This window comes from Cynocephalus volans, chromosome 8 (genome assembly GCF_027409185.1).
Source record: "Cynocephalus volans isolate mCynVol1 chromosome 8, mCynVol1.pri, whole genome shotgun sequence".
In the NCBI taxonomy this organism is placed as follows: Eukaryota; Metazoa; Chordata; class Mammalia; order Dermoptera; family Cynocephalidae; genus Cynocephalus; species Cynocephalus volans.
The window spans coordinates 58,483,071-58,498,970 of NC_084467.1; positions in this window are offsets into that span (position 1 = coordinate 58,483,071).

The window sequence follows — 15,900 nt, forward strand, 5'->3', positions numbered from 1 at the left end:
ATCTTCATCACCTGGTTGAGGGTTGTCGAGTTGCTCCACTGTGAAGTGACTCTACCTCCTGCTTTCCAAGCTCTCTGGAAGGAAGTTATCATGGGCAAACCTCTTTTGGGGTGGGCATTGATGCTCCACCTCTTTTAGGGCAGAGAACCTACATAAAATTTTAAAAATTATTTGGAATCCTTCTGCATGGAAGATTTATCTCTTCTCATTTATTAATATATTGCTTATATATAGGTATATATTTATTTTATACTTATGGTTATAATTCAATGCTATTTTAGTGGATTATAATTATTTGTTCAAATTTTTCCAGCTTTTGCTTTTGGAAGTTCTTTCAGCTGACTCCTATACTCCTTTGACACAGTCTCATTAGTGGATTTGGCTTTTTGGTTGTTGTTTTACCAATTAATTACTTTCTGGCACTACAAGATGCTCTAGACTCATCTTGTATACTTCAACCCCAGTCCTAGAATCAGCCATTCATTCAAGTACAATGGTATTTTCAAAAAAAAAAAAAAAAAAGATAAAAAGGGTTTGGTTTGCTTGTTGCTACCGGGAGGTTATTGGTTTTAGGCCATCTCTGCTGACAGGACAAAGAAACAGACGTGTGTGTACTGGACCTTGTATACACAAGATCTGTAAATATTTCCTTCTGTTCCTACGCGTATCTATATTATGTTAAACATGAGTTCTTACTGATGTGTCCAACTCTAACCAATTACCATATGGATCCTTCTAGCCTCCTCTGCAGGCTGATGTGAAAATTTCCACTCCAAATTGAGAAATCTGGCTCCCTCCTTCTGCCACATTTACTTAACTGTTCAATCCCAGTATATATGTGTAGCAGGTTCAGAACAGTTAACTGTATCTTCACGGGAATCGTCTTCATCTACTGGAGTATAGTGTTTATGTACATTTCTTTTGCTATTGTTCTACTTATTCTGTTCATTTCTGAAGTCATTTAGGTCTGTATTTCCCATTCCCTTCAGTGAGGTCATAATACAGTTAGCTTTTCTTGTCTGCTTTCTTTCCTAGCATTCCTGACCTTCTAAACTTTGTACACATTAAGGTTACCTCTTGTGTGGGAAAACTGTGTAAGTTTAGACAAAAACATAATGTTATGTGTCCATGATTACAGTATCACACTGAATAATTTCATTGCCCTAAAAACTTTCTGGACTTGAACCTATTCATCCCTCCACACTACCCCCATGTCTCTGGCAACTGCTGATCTTGTTATTACCTCTATACCTTTGACTTTTCCTGAATGCCACATGTTGGAATTATATAGTATGTAGTTTTTTCAGATAGGCTTTTTACTCAGCAGTATGCATTTAAGGTCCCTTAATATCCTTCTGAGGCTTTATAGCTTATTTCTATTTATTGCTGAGTAATAGTCCATTTTAAAGAAGTACTACCATTTGCTTATCCATCCACCTGTTAAAGGACATCTTGGTTGCTTCCAGCTTTTGAGAATCATAGATAAAACCACTAGAAACATTTATAGCAGATTTTCATATGGACACTTTTTCAACTCAATTGGTTCAATACCTAGGATCATAATTGCTCAATTGTATTGTAAGAGTATCTTCAGTTTCATGAAAAATTGCCACGCCATCTTCTAAAGTGGCTCTACCATTTCGTACTTCAATCAGCAACGAATAAGAGCTTTCTATTGTTCAACAATTTTTTCAGTCCTTAGTATTTTCTTTTGGATTTTAGCCATTTTAAATGGTAATGTGTAATGCTGCCTCATTGTTTTAACTTGGAATTTTCTAATTAAAAATACAGTTCAGCATGTTTTCATATTCTTATTTGGCATGTGTATGTCTTCTTTGGTGAAGTGTCTGTTCAAATATTTTGCTCATTTTTAATTTGGTTGTTTGTTTCTTATTATTGAATTTTAAGAGTTCTTTGGATATTTTTGTGTATGAGTTCTTTATCAGATGTGTGTTTTCCAAATATTTTCTGCCATTATGTGTCTTGCCTTTCTTTCTCATGACAGTCTATTTCACAGAAGTTTTTAACTTTAATAAAGTCCATCCCATCAACTTCCTCTTTCATGAATCATCCTTTTGGTATTGTATTTAAGAATTCCTTGAGAAACTGATTTTCTCCTAGGTATCTGTATCGTTTTGCAGTTTACATTTATGTCTATTTTCCATTTTGAGTTAATTTTTGTGAAGAGCTTAAAATCTGTGTCCACATTCATTTTTTTTCTCTTTCTTTTTACATATGGACATGCAATTGTTCTAGCACTGTTTGTTGAAAAACCTGTGCTTTCTGTATTGAACAATCTTTGCTTCTTTGTCAAAGATCAGTTGACTATATTTGAGTGGGTCTATTTTTGGGCTCTCTATTCTGTTCCACTGTTCTAGTATCTATTCTTTTGCCAGTACCATGCTGTCTTGATCATAGCTTTACAGAAAGTCTTTTTATATTCAAGGTGTACAATGTGATGATTTGGTTACACAATCAAAATAATTAATGCATAGATTACTACCATGCTGTACATCAGAATCCAAGAATATAGTAGGTCTTGAAGTCTTTTAATATCATTTCTCCAACTTTCTTCTTCAGTTTTGTGGACTATTCTGGATTTTGCTTTTCCATGTGAACTTTAGACTCAGTTTGTTGATAGCCACTAAATAACTTCCTGAGATTTTGATTGAGATCACGTTGAATCTATAAATCAAGTCGGGAATAATTGAGATCTTAACATCACTGGGTCTTCCTGTCCATAAATAATAGGATCCATCTCCACTTGTTTAGATCTCATTTTACTTCTGTTATCAGTTTTGTAGTTCTCTGTATATATTCTTGTACATACCAAAGTATTTCAAGTACACCTAAGTATTTTGATGGTAATGTAAATGGTATTGGGTTATTAGTATCAAATCTTAATTGTTCATTGTTTGCATAATGGAAAGCATTTGATTTTGTACATTAACCATGTATCCTGTGACCTTGCTATTGTCATTACTTTTAGGAAGGTTTTTTGATCGAATTTTGGTATTTTCTGTGCCACCCACAAACAGACCATTCCATTTCTCCCTTCCTAAGCTGTATACCTCTTATTTCCTTTTCTTTGCATTCACTCGAACTTCTACTATGATATTGAATAGGAAAGGTGAGAGAAGACATCCTTGCCTTGACCCAATTTTAGGGTTAATGCATCCAGCTTCTCACCCATAAGAATGATGTTAGGTGTGGGGTTTTTGTAGGTGTTCTTTATCAAGTTGAAGAGGTCCTTTTCTATTTCTAGTTTGCCGAGAGTTTTTTTTATGAATTACCATGAATCACAGATTTTGTCAAATTCTTTTGTTGAATCAGTTGTTATAATACTAAGATTTTTCTTCTGTAACTTATTGATATGGTAGATTACATTATTATTTTTATCCTTACCTTAACAGGAGAAACAAAGACTTTGATTTTTTTAAAATTTAATTTAGCCGTACATATCTGCAATAAATCCTCTTTACTCGTTACGTATAATTCTTTTTACACATTGTTGGATTCAAATTGCTATTATTCTGTTGAGTATTTTTGCATCTATGATCAGAAGTGATATTGGTCTGCAATTTTCCTTTCTTTTAATGTCTTTGTCTGGTTTTGGTATTAAAGTAATGCTGCCATGAAACAGCGAGTTATAAAGCATTCCCTGCAATTATGTTTTCTGAAAGGGATAATAGGGAATTGATACAATCTCTTCCTAAATGTTTCATAGAATTCATTGGTAAAAGCGTCTGTACATGGTGTTTTCTTTTCTAGAAGATTATTAGATATTAATTTAATATCTTTAATAGTTATAGCTCTGTTTGGAGTAATTATCCTTGTCTGAGATTTTGTAGTATGTGCCTTTCAAGGAATTTATGTATGAAACATAATATGTGTGAGCAGAGAGATGTTCATTGTGACTCTCTATTAAATTTTTAATGTCCTTCACATCAGTAGTGATGACTCCTATTATATTTCAGATATTAGTAATTTGTTTCATCTCTCTTTTTTTCTTGGTTAGCCAAGCTAGAGGTTTCTCTATTTTATTGATCTTTTCAAAGAGCCAGTTTTGGTTTTGTTAGTTTTGTCTACTGTTTCCCAGTTTTTAATTTTATTCATTTTTGCTATAATTTTTATTATTTTTGTTTCTGCTTCCTTTAGGCTTAAATGGCTCTTTTTTTCTCTAGCCTCTAAAGATGGAAGTTTAGATTACTGATTTCTTATTTTCCTTCCTTTTCGATGTGGGAATTCAATGCTGTAAATTTCCCTCTGATCACAGCTTTCACTACATCAACACATTTTTTGAGTTCTATTTTCATTTTCTTTTAGCTCAGTATATTTTCAGTTTCTTACGTGACTTCTTTGATGCATGTGTTATTTAAATGAACTTTGTTAAATCTTCAAATATTTAGGAATGCCCCAATATCATTCTGTTATTCATTTCCAGTTTACTTCTATTTAGGTCTGAAAACACATTTTGATTGATTTCTATTCTTTTAAATTTGGGGAGTTATGTTTTATGGCCTGGAATGTAGTCCATCTGTGTAAATATTCCATGCGAGGTTGTTGTTGTTGGATGAAGTATATTATTAAAGTCAATTAAATCAGGTAGATTAATGGTGGTGTTCATTTCCACTGTGTTTTTACTGATTTTCTGCCTATTGGAGCTATCAACTACTGAAAGGGTCTATTAAAGTCTAGAGCTATATAGACTTTATATAATTATATAGACTATATAATCAGGATTTGTCTATTGTTCCTTGCAATTCTATGAGATTTTCCCTCATGTTTTTGATGCTCTGTTATTAGATGCATGGTCATGAAGGATTGCTATGAATTTTGGAAAATTGGCTCCGTTATCATTATGAAGTGCACCTAATAATTTGTTCCTGAAATTTTCCTTGTTGTCATTTCTGATTGGTCTGAAATTTAAATAGCTACTTCAAGTTTCTCTTGCTTAGTGTTATTATGATATACCCTTCTCCATCACTTTACTTTTAACCTATCTGTGTATTAATATTTAAAATGGGGATCTTTGCAACAGTATATAGTCGGGTCTCCTTGTTTATCTACTCTGACAGCCTCTGTCTTCTAATTGGTGAGTTTATGCTACTCAATTTAATAGTATTGATAGATATATTTAGTTTAAGATCTACCATGTTTGTATCTGTTTTCTATTCAGTGGTGTTTTTCGTTGTTTCATATTTCCCACCTCTTTTCCTATCATCTCTGGTTTGAGAGAGTTTTATGTAATTTCATTTTCTTTTCTCTCTTAGCACATCAATTATACTTAAAAATAGTTTTTAAATTATACTAAAAAGCAGTTTGTTAGTTCCCCTAAAATTTCCTACATATATTTATAACTAATTTAAATCCACTTTTAAATAACACTGTACCAGTTCACAGGGTATGCCAGTACCTTATAACACGGTATCCTCATTTTATAATATTAGTTGTACTCATTTCAGTCATCCATGTGCTATAATCACCTAATGCATGTTTACTGTTATTACTTTTAACAGTTACCTGCTTTTAGATCAATTAAGAATAAGAAAAATATAAGATTTTATTTTACCTATGTTTATTTCATCTTCAACATTCCTCCTTTTTTGTTTAAATCTGAATTGTGATTGGGGGTGGAGCAAGATGGCCAACTAGAAGGATTCACAAAATATCTCTCCCGAAAACACAAAACAACAAATACGCAACTACACTTGGATGAAAATAACTAAGGGAGAGCACTGGAACACATCCGAAACTCAAGATAGCTACATAGAGAATCAAAGAAAATATCTGACCTCCACCACACCATTCCCCAGCCAGGAGCAGTGGGGATCAGGAGGAATTTCTGACTGCAGGAGAAAAGTGGGTGAGTGATGCAGTGTGGGTGCCTGGGATGCAAACCACAAGGGAGCTGTGCCGACCTTGCAGACTGTGAGCCCAGTGTGGGGAGCTGCTATAAAAAGACAGAAAAAAGACACTAGAACAAAAGAAAATGGGGAAATCTGAATTAAGTATGTAATTCAGTTAATGCTCTTGTATCAGTCCTGGTTCTTTAATTGTGACAAATGTACCGTAGTGATGCAAGATGTTAATAGTAAGGGTCACTGAGTGTGGGGTACATGGGAACCCTCTACACTACCTGTGATGGTTAATTTTGTGTGTCAACTTACCTACACTGTGGCTTCCAGTTTTTTGATCAAATACCAGTGTAGATGTTGCTGTGAAGATATTTTTCAGATGTAATTAAGATTTAAATCAGTAGACTTTCGGGGCCCCGCTGGGGCACTGATGTGTAGAGCACACCAAAAATCACTTTCACATGGGTTCCCTCCATAGTTACAATTGCCATGTCACAGCTACCGTGGGGATGGGACGTCAGACTCTCACCTGCATGGACGCAAGGACAGTCAACAGTGGAGACCAAAAAAAAAAAAAAAAAAAGAAGAGAGGTCCTCTCTCTCCACAAAGCACACTCTAGAGTAACTGAAGATGCATCTGATGTACAATAATAGGGGAGGATTTGATCACAGCTGTCTCGGTACTAGACAGACCATCTAGGCAACAACCCAGCAGAGCAACAGTTAATCTATCAGATGTAGAGGACAATCTATGGTTATTAGAGGAGGGAGGGGAAAACGAGAGGGAGAGGGCAAAGGGTAGAGACTGGATCACGAGTGCAAAAAATAAGTATGATTCGTAACAATGAATGTGCTAATAAAAAATATAAACTAATAAAAAATTGAAAAATAAAAACATAAATCAGTACACTTCGAGTAAAACAGATTACCAGCTTAACGAGTGTAGAATCATCCAACCAGTTGATGATCTTAAGAAAAAAGACTGGTTTGGGGCTCATTTGTTAGAATGTCTGACAAATGATGGGTATTAAGAAAACAGCAGTCTACTGAAATTGCAATTTAGAAAGATCAATGTGATAGCAGGGTGGGGAATGGACCCATGTCATAGCACCTGCCACAGTCTATGGTACAGTTTTGTTTTCTTACCTGTGTCCCTTGCTAGAATTAAGAGCTTCTTGAAGTCAGGGACTCTGTACCTTGGGGCTTGGTAGAAGACCAGCACAATGACAAGTCTTTATAATGTTTGTGAATGAATTACTGAAAACGAGGAAAGACTTCCATGGCAGTGGTATTTGGTATGTGAGCTCAGACATAAAGGTGAGTAAAGTTTTGATGGGCAGGAAAGGGAAGGAAAAGTGCCTTCAGTGAAGAAACAGCAAAGGAGATACCACATAGGATGTTTGGGAGAGAGCAAGCTGTCCAGACTACCTGGGGAAAGGATGTATGGAGAGTGATGTATTCCCAGAAGGGAAAGGAACGGAAATGAGGAGGCAGAACATGGGGATCCCAATGCTATTCTGAGTTCATGAGATCTTCTCTAGGCCACGCCCTCTAAGCTGGACAATAGAACAAGTGTCGTCTATGAACTCACCCACATGTACCCACAATGTTGGTGTGAAATAGTCAAATTCATTGACTTGTGGCTTAAAATTGTATTTTTCTCCACACTACATTTCTTTCCTCTACTTTTTTACTTCACAAAGTGAAACAGATGGGAGGTTAGAGAGTCAGTATCAGTAGACTGGAAAAATACTCTGTCAGTGCAGTGGGAATATTTTTCATTTATGTTAATTCTCACCAACACCCCAAATTCACTTAGCCTGACATATTTATGTTTTCAAATTTTGAGCCTATGCTCCCTGGTTTATAGATTTCGCTTATAAATGTTGTATTCAAATTCATTTGTATGCAAACATACCTCTGTAGACTTTGTTATACTTCTGTTAATCTTGAAATTTATGAATTTCCTTAGATGTCTGACAATGCAGTTTGAATATATGCTATCATTTCTATGAAAGACTTGATTGTTGATCCTGTATAATGTATTTAATCAATTTCAAATTAGAAATTAGTTCTGATAAACACTCTTATAGATCAGCACTGCCTGAGAGTAATATAAAGTGAGTCAAAAAGATGAGCCATATATAAATGATTTTAAATTTCGTGACAGCCACATTTAAAAGAGTGAAAAAAGACAGCTGTTGACAGTCCAGACAATTCTCCATAAATGTGTGTAATCAATTAAAAAAAATACTAAGTGCAGTGGAAGTGGTGCTTGCTGAGGGTAAGTGTGGATGCATTGATTTCTCCTCAGTTCTGTAAAAAAAAAAAAAAAAAAAAGGAAAAGAAATGAAACATAAAAAGTTCTTTTCTAAGATAAAATAAATATTTTAATTTAAAAAAGGGTAAAAAGAAACAGTAAAGTAATCATAATAGTATATTTCATTTAACCCTCTGCATTTAAAACTGTATCATTTCAATGTGTAAAAAAATACAAAATGAGTTGTTCTACATTTCTTTTAATACTAAGTTAAGACAGGATTTTATACTTATAACACATCTCACTTCGGATCAGCAACATTTCATGTGCATGACAGTCACAGGAGGCTGGTGGCTCTGTACTGAACAGTACAGATAGAAGAGCTATAGATTCCTGCTCCTTACAACACTATTAACTCTTGCAAAGAAGGGTGACAATGATTTACATCTTCCCAACCACATCCATGCAGTAATAATGCAATGCTTCTCTCTCGCTTTTGAACCTTTGGGAGGAATAGACATAAGAGATCATCTTGTCCAAAACAATTGTATTATGGTCAAGGAAACTGAGATCTTTGGAGGGAAAGAGTCTTGACCCATTCAGCCTTATCTCCTCTTGTGTGGGTGCGATGTCCACTACATGAAGCCTGTCCATGGAGTTTAAAGAGGGGAGAGAGTCTGAACTGAGAACTGTAATAAAAAACAGTCCCTTCAGCTAATGAGGTTTACAGAGTTAGATAATGTAGATTTGTAAGGTGCCTTGGGAGAGAATCTGCTAACAGTGTCCATGTACCCTCTCTTCTTCCACGGTAAGAAAATCCTGAACTTGGCAGGGCATATTTCTGTTCAGAATCAAGACTAGTCCCTTGAAGCTGCAGGAAGGAAGGGCATAAACTAAGTTCTGACAAATGGATGTCTGAGGAAAGTGCTGACTACAACTTCAGGAAATTTCCATAACAGGAAAACACATTGCTCTTCCTTTCTCCTCCTCTGACCAACTGAAGTGTGTGAGCGATGGTTGGAGCTTCAGCAACCAGGTTGAGTCATGAAAGCAAAGTGGGTCGGGAAATAAGATGGAAGGGGTCTGTGCCCCTGACACTTTGGAGCACCATGCTGGCTCTGGACTCACTAGCTATAAACTCTTTGCCTATGAAAGAGAAATAAACTATTTTGTGTAAGCCACCGTTATTTCAGACCTTTCTGTTACTCACAGCTTAACCTACACGGTCTTCACCGTCAAAGTCTTCCTCGACTTGTACCACATACTCGGCTGTCCTGCTGCCACAGGGTGGGCTAGTGCCCTTCCTTTGCTCCCACAGCCCTCTGTAAGCCCTTACCATCATAACAACTCACCACCGTCTTATACTATTCACGTATGTTCCTCATTTTATTCATTGTATGTGTACAGTGTATTCACTGATCACTTGTGGAAAATTGTCCACTGTTTATTCAGTGCTAACATTGCTCCTTCTAAGTTCTTCTTTGTGACGAAGAACCCCCTTTCACAAATCATCCTAGATTAAATATCTGACAATAAGAGGCACTCATATAAGATTCAGAAGGATGACGAGACAAAGAAATCGTTTCTTAACACGGCAGTATTTGAGAACAAGCAGCTACAGCTGTCAGTGGAATCCACTGATGGTTCAGGATACTGTGTCCTGCAGGATTTTCTCAAGCAGCCTCTTGACTGTTGTTCCCTAGACCTGCAAAGAGCTGTGTAAGACTTTAGTTCCTTGAACTAAATTGGTCCAGACTCCAAATGTTGAGTGTGGCTATGATTTTCCTGACTAAAACCTAATTGATAGAACAGCTATTACATGCCATAACTCAAAAGTAGCTAGAATATTAATGGACATGAAAAAAGTCCCTCACTTCATCCAATATTCCATCTTGTCTGTGAGCTTCCTGACACTGTTTCTTGCTTATCTTTGCCCAGCCCAACACACAGTGTCTGACAAATTTTAGGTCCTTAATAAATATCCTTTGAATAAAATTACTTAGATCTCATCTTTGCCTCCCCATCCAGAAGCCTAGAGAGGCTCTGAGAAGCGTCATTTCTACCTGTGTATAATATGAATGGGAACAGAGAAGGCAGCTCATCGGTCCTCTGACTAGTCATCCACAGTGGTTAAGAGCACCAACTCGGGAGCAAAAACTTTGATTCAGATACTGGCTCTGCCACTTCCTAGTTTTGTGACAATTATCAGTGTTCTCATCTGCACAACAGGCATGACAGTGTCCACTTCTTTGGATTGTTTGAGGATTAAATAATATAACATAGAACACTGGCATGTGGGAAGACTGATATGTTTTCTATAATATAGAAACATTGGCATGTAGACAGACTATATAAATATTTGCTGTCTTAAAATATTATTTTTTTACTAAGCATTGTCTGTAACATGAAAAACATGTCCTTCCCTTTCTAAACGTTAGTATTTGCCACTCAAATCCTTAATAATCACTTTGCTCATCTACATGAATAGTAACGAATGCAGCACATTTTTCAAGGAGAATTATCGTTTAAAATAGCCAAGGTATTTTCTTATAATATCGTAATTACTCCTTTGGAGTCTTTGGCTAAGCATTATCTTTAAAAAAATGAATTCATAAAAAGCTATATGGCAGAGTCACTCAGGTATTTTCCAGTTTTTGAGAATAATTGCTACAAAAGTGAACAGGGGAAAATTTAAATAACTGATTATTTTAAAGGAGCCACTGAATGGATTCTCTCAGCTTGAAACTCTGTCTGTACTACTATAAACTAGATGTTTAAGATTCCTCCTAAAAGTGTGCTTCGTCCCAAGGAACTCATGTAAATTATTCAATAGATATTTGCTCATTGTGCAAAAATCATGGGCCTCTCCCTTGACCACCCCCAAATTGAACAATCTCAAAAGCAATGATATATGTATTTATGTACTCTCTCACTCAAGAAATTATGCTCAAATATAATTTTTCTTAACGAAAACTGCCTTATGAAGAAGTTTCTTGAATTTCTAATCCCAGCCATTTCTCCCCTTACTTTCCATCTCCCTTTCCACTCCCTATACCCAGTACTCCTTGAGACAGGCTTTTGAGAGAATACAAGGCTGAGGTTTGCTTTTCACCTGCTTTCTCTGACACACCAGCACACTGACCATCCTCTTCAAAGATGCCTGGAGTTCTTCTGGATGTCAGTCTAGTAAAGGTTATGGATATAAACCAGTTCTGCATTGCAGGGACCCCCCTTCAACACCATTCTCTCCCCCCAGTGACTAATTGCAAGCGGGAAGGGGCATCCATGTGTGAAGTTTTAATCAGAAACCGTAACAAACGTGGTTCAAATTTAAATTCAATGAGCAATTTTCTTTTTCTATTGTCAGGAAAGAAAAACATTCTTACAGCTGATTGCATACCGGAAAAGCTTTGTTAAGTCAAGAAGCGGTTACACTTTTTAAAACTATGTGGAATACCCAAACATTTTAAAATGACTTAGGAACAGCTACCACATCTCTGTGAGCTAGTTCCTTCCACTTTCATAATTTTCTCTGCTCCCTACCCCAGTGATCAGCTATATAATATTCATTTTTTAATCTTCTTTAGTACATCTGACTCATAGCAATTTGTAAAAGCTTTTGTTGTAAAAACACATTTCTTAATAATTAAATACACAGTGGAAAGATATAATTACACATTTATAGTCACTGAAATGTTTAAAAGAACACACAGCAACAGGGTTATAAAAAAAGGGCCATGCATCTTTCAACACATTTGGCTATTTTTATCTTTTTAAAACATTTTCTCTTATTAAATTTATTATAAAAGTTCTTATTTTAAAAGCATCATGCTGCTTCCCCTCCGCCCCTCCTGAAATGCCAATGTTTTAACAATTTGAATTCTCTTGCCTGGGAAAAATAAAAGTTATCAACTTACAAGGTGCATTTACAGACATCTTAGTTATGATACAAACCACAGCACAAAAACCCATGACATACAGGTGGCAGAAGGACTGGGTTAGTTTGTGTTTTCTGCACACTACGGGATTGGCCAGGGCGGCGCCACCTCACCCAGTGCGCTGTCACTGATCATACCACCTAGGGCTGACTGCCCAGCCCAGGCCACTTAGGACCGAATGTGCCAGCGGGGACGCTTCTTGGCGCGTCTCCCTCCTCTCCCTGTGGCCACCCACTCTCACCTACACCCCATTTTAATATTCTCTCACACCGCACTCCTGTTTCTTGAGTACTGTATTACAGAATAAGTAGCTTTAATAGTGAACAGCCTGGTAAGTTTTAAAATGCACGCGTGAGCACACGCTAAGCAAACCTCTTGTTTCTGTCTGAAAAACTGTTAGCTTCTTACTGCTAAGTGTAATTTACGCCAATCAATCACTGTGGGCAAAGGTTGGACTCCACAATCCAGGGTGTGGCAGTGTGGATGGCTACCGATCATGAAGGGTCCCCAGGGGCCCAGGGAGCAGGATGCAAAGCTGCTGACATTTGTACAACCACGCCAAGGATGCACTGTTAACTGCTGTGAGTGCCAAGGAGACTTGCCCGCTCCACGGACAGCGAGCTCATCGGTTCCCACTCCTCAATAGCCCTTGCTGCCTTGCCCACTACACTTCGCGTTGGATGGTACCCCAAAAGGCACGAGACAATTTTTACCTCTGCGCCACAAACCAAGCAACTAAAAGGCAAATTTGCTCCTCTCAGAGGTGGCTGCAGCAACCAATCGGATACTCTGGGCAGTAGTAGCAGGGCAGAAACCCTGCTCAGAAGGAAAGGCTCTGGATTAAGGAGTGAGTATCAGGAACCAGGGAACGCAGGCTAGGAGACCCCGTTTGCATAATACGCCGGGTAAACCAGACAGTGAGACACTGGAAGTAGTCCAGAGGTACGCCTAGAAGTCCTCCAGACTGAGTGTCTGGTCCCACAGATCAGCAACTGCCATGGGCACCATTCAACTTTTGTTAGCATTCATGGTGTCGGGGGTCCCTATCATGGAGTACAGGATTGGGACAGTTGTGCTCCATACATTATAGGGGGACAGACACACAGAGACACATATTGCAGCCACCTGTTGGCTTTGATTAGAACGATAGCAATGGTGGCTAAAAGCAACGAGATTCCAGATAAACCTCTGGGGTAGTGTTGAAAGGACTGGAGGTTGAATATGAAAGTGAAAAGGATTTTCTAATGATTTTCTCATGTATATTTCTATACTTTATTATATATGAATATATCCATAACCGGTATGTAAAATTGTTTTGAAGGTTCTCCAACTTTAGATTACACAGTATCATTCTACAAATTTGTTCAAAAATTTTTTTTATGTTAATCTATTCTAATACAGCTAAACTTAGTTGATTCAATGTAACTGTAATACATTCATTTATTTTATTATGTAAGTGTATGAACCTACCACAGTTTATCTACTCAACATTTTATGTATATTTGATGTTGTGGAAAATCAGTTGTAAAATAACTTACTTAAGAAGTCCTTTTCCCAAAGTCTCCCATATTTTCTTGTGAAAGTTTTAAATTTTTACTGTTCATACTCAGGTCTTAAATTAGGGTATGGTATGAGATAGAAATTGATTTAATTCTTTTCATATGAATCATTTCTTTCAGATTTCTGATACTACTTCGCTGATACATTTTTTTCCACATATGTCTGAGAGTCTTTCTGGATTAATGATTGTGTTCTTTCCTATTAAGCTTAATAGCTATTGTTTTAGTCCGGTTTTTTTGTTGCTATAACAGAATTACCTGAGACCGGGTAATTTATACAGGAAAGAGGTTTATTTGGCTTGTGATTCTGGGACAGCTGCATCTGGGATGGGCCTCAGGCTGCTTCTACTCATGGTGGAAAGTGGCAGGAAGCCGGTGAGTACAGGCAGATCACATGGCGAGAGGAAGCGAGAGAGAGAGAGGGAGAGAAGATACCAGGGTCTTTTAAGCAATAAGCTCTCATGGGAACTAATAGAGCGAGAACTCACTCACTAATCCCCCTCCCCCAGGGAGAGCACTAATCCATTCACGAGGGATCCACCCCCCGTGACTCAATCAGTTTCCAACACTGCCACATTGGAGATCAAATTTCCACATGAGTTTTGCAGGGGACAACACATCCAAACTCCATCAACTATGTAGTTCAAATAAAACCTGTATAAAAAAATAGAAAATTTTAGCAAAGAAATAAAATATACTTTAAAAATCCAAGTGGAAATTACAGAACTGAAAAATACAACAACGGAAATTTTAACTACTTCCTGAATGGGCTCAATAGTAGAGTTGAGATGACAGAGGATAGAATCAGTGAATTTGGGGACAGAGAAATAGAATTTACTCAGTCCAAACAACAGAAAGAAAAGAGACTGGAAAAAACATGAATAGAGTCTCAAGGACAGGTGGGACAGTAAACAAAATTCCAACATGTGTTTCATCAGAGTCACAGAAGATGAAGAGAAAAAGACTGGTTGTGAATGAGTATTTGAAGAAATAATGGCTGAAAACTCTCCAAATTTGGTGAAAGGCACAAACCTACAGTCTCAAGAAGCTGAGAGAACTCCACCAGGATAATCCCAAGGAACAAAATAATTGAACTTCTGAAAACTCCACCAGGATAACAGCAAGGCACAAAATAATTGAAATTCTGAAAACTTAACACAAATAAAAACTCTTGAAAGCAACTGGAAAGAAATGACATATTACCTGTAGAAGAACACTAATTTGAACGACAGCATTTGAAACCACAGAGAGCAGAAGGAGGTAACGTGACATTGTTCAAATACTGAAAGAAAATAATTGTCTACTGAAAATTCTACATCTGACAAAATTGTCCTTCAGGAATGAAGGGGAAGTAAAGACATTTTCCAATGAAGAAAGACTAAAAATTTGTTGCTAACAAACCTACCCTTAAAGAATGGCTAAAGGAAGTTTTCTAGACAGAAAAGAAAACGGGAAAGACAGAAATTTCAGAAAAGAAGAATATCAATATAGGTGCAAATAGGGATAAGTATTACAGAGCATCCCTCTTCTCTTTTTCAGTTATATTTGATGATTAAAACGAAAATCATCACAACATCTGATGTATAAAACAGTAGTATTTAAAATGGGGAAGGCAAAGGGACCTAAATAGAAGTAAGGCTCTTATACTTCACTCAAAATGGGAAAATGCTAATGCCAATAGACTGTGCTAAGTGACAAATGCATATTACAATACCCAGAGACACAATTTTTGGTAAAAAGAGATATACTCAAAAACACTAAATGTAAATCAGGATGAAATTCTGGAAAATGTTCCAATTACCCATACAAAGATGAAAAGAGAGAAAGGAATAAAGAAATAGGAAAACTAGAAAACAAATAATAAAATAGCATAGTTAAGCTCTAATATGTCAGGAATTACATTCAATATAAATGGAGTAAATAAACCAAATAAAAGGCAGAGTGGATTAAAAAAAAAACTCAAGCCAACAGTATGCTATTTGCAATGAGAAAAAAATTCACTTCACGTTCAATGACATAGGTTGAAAATAAAAGGAGATTTTTATATACTAACATGGAACATATGGAAACAAAATTAAATACACAATGTTATTTACAATACCCTCAAGAAAATGAAATACTTGGTTCTATTTTTAGCAAAACATAAAGAATCTGTATGCTGAAAATTATAAAATGCTAAAGAAAAAAATTAAAGAAAACGTACACAGATGGAAAGACTTTATATGTTCATATATTAGAAGACTCAATTTAGCAAAAATCTCAGTTCTCTCCAAATTCATCTATAG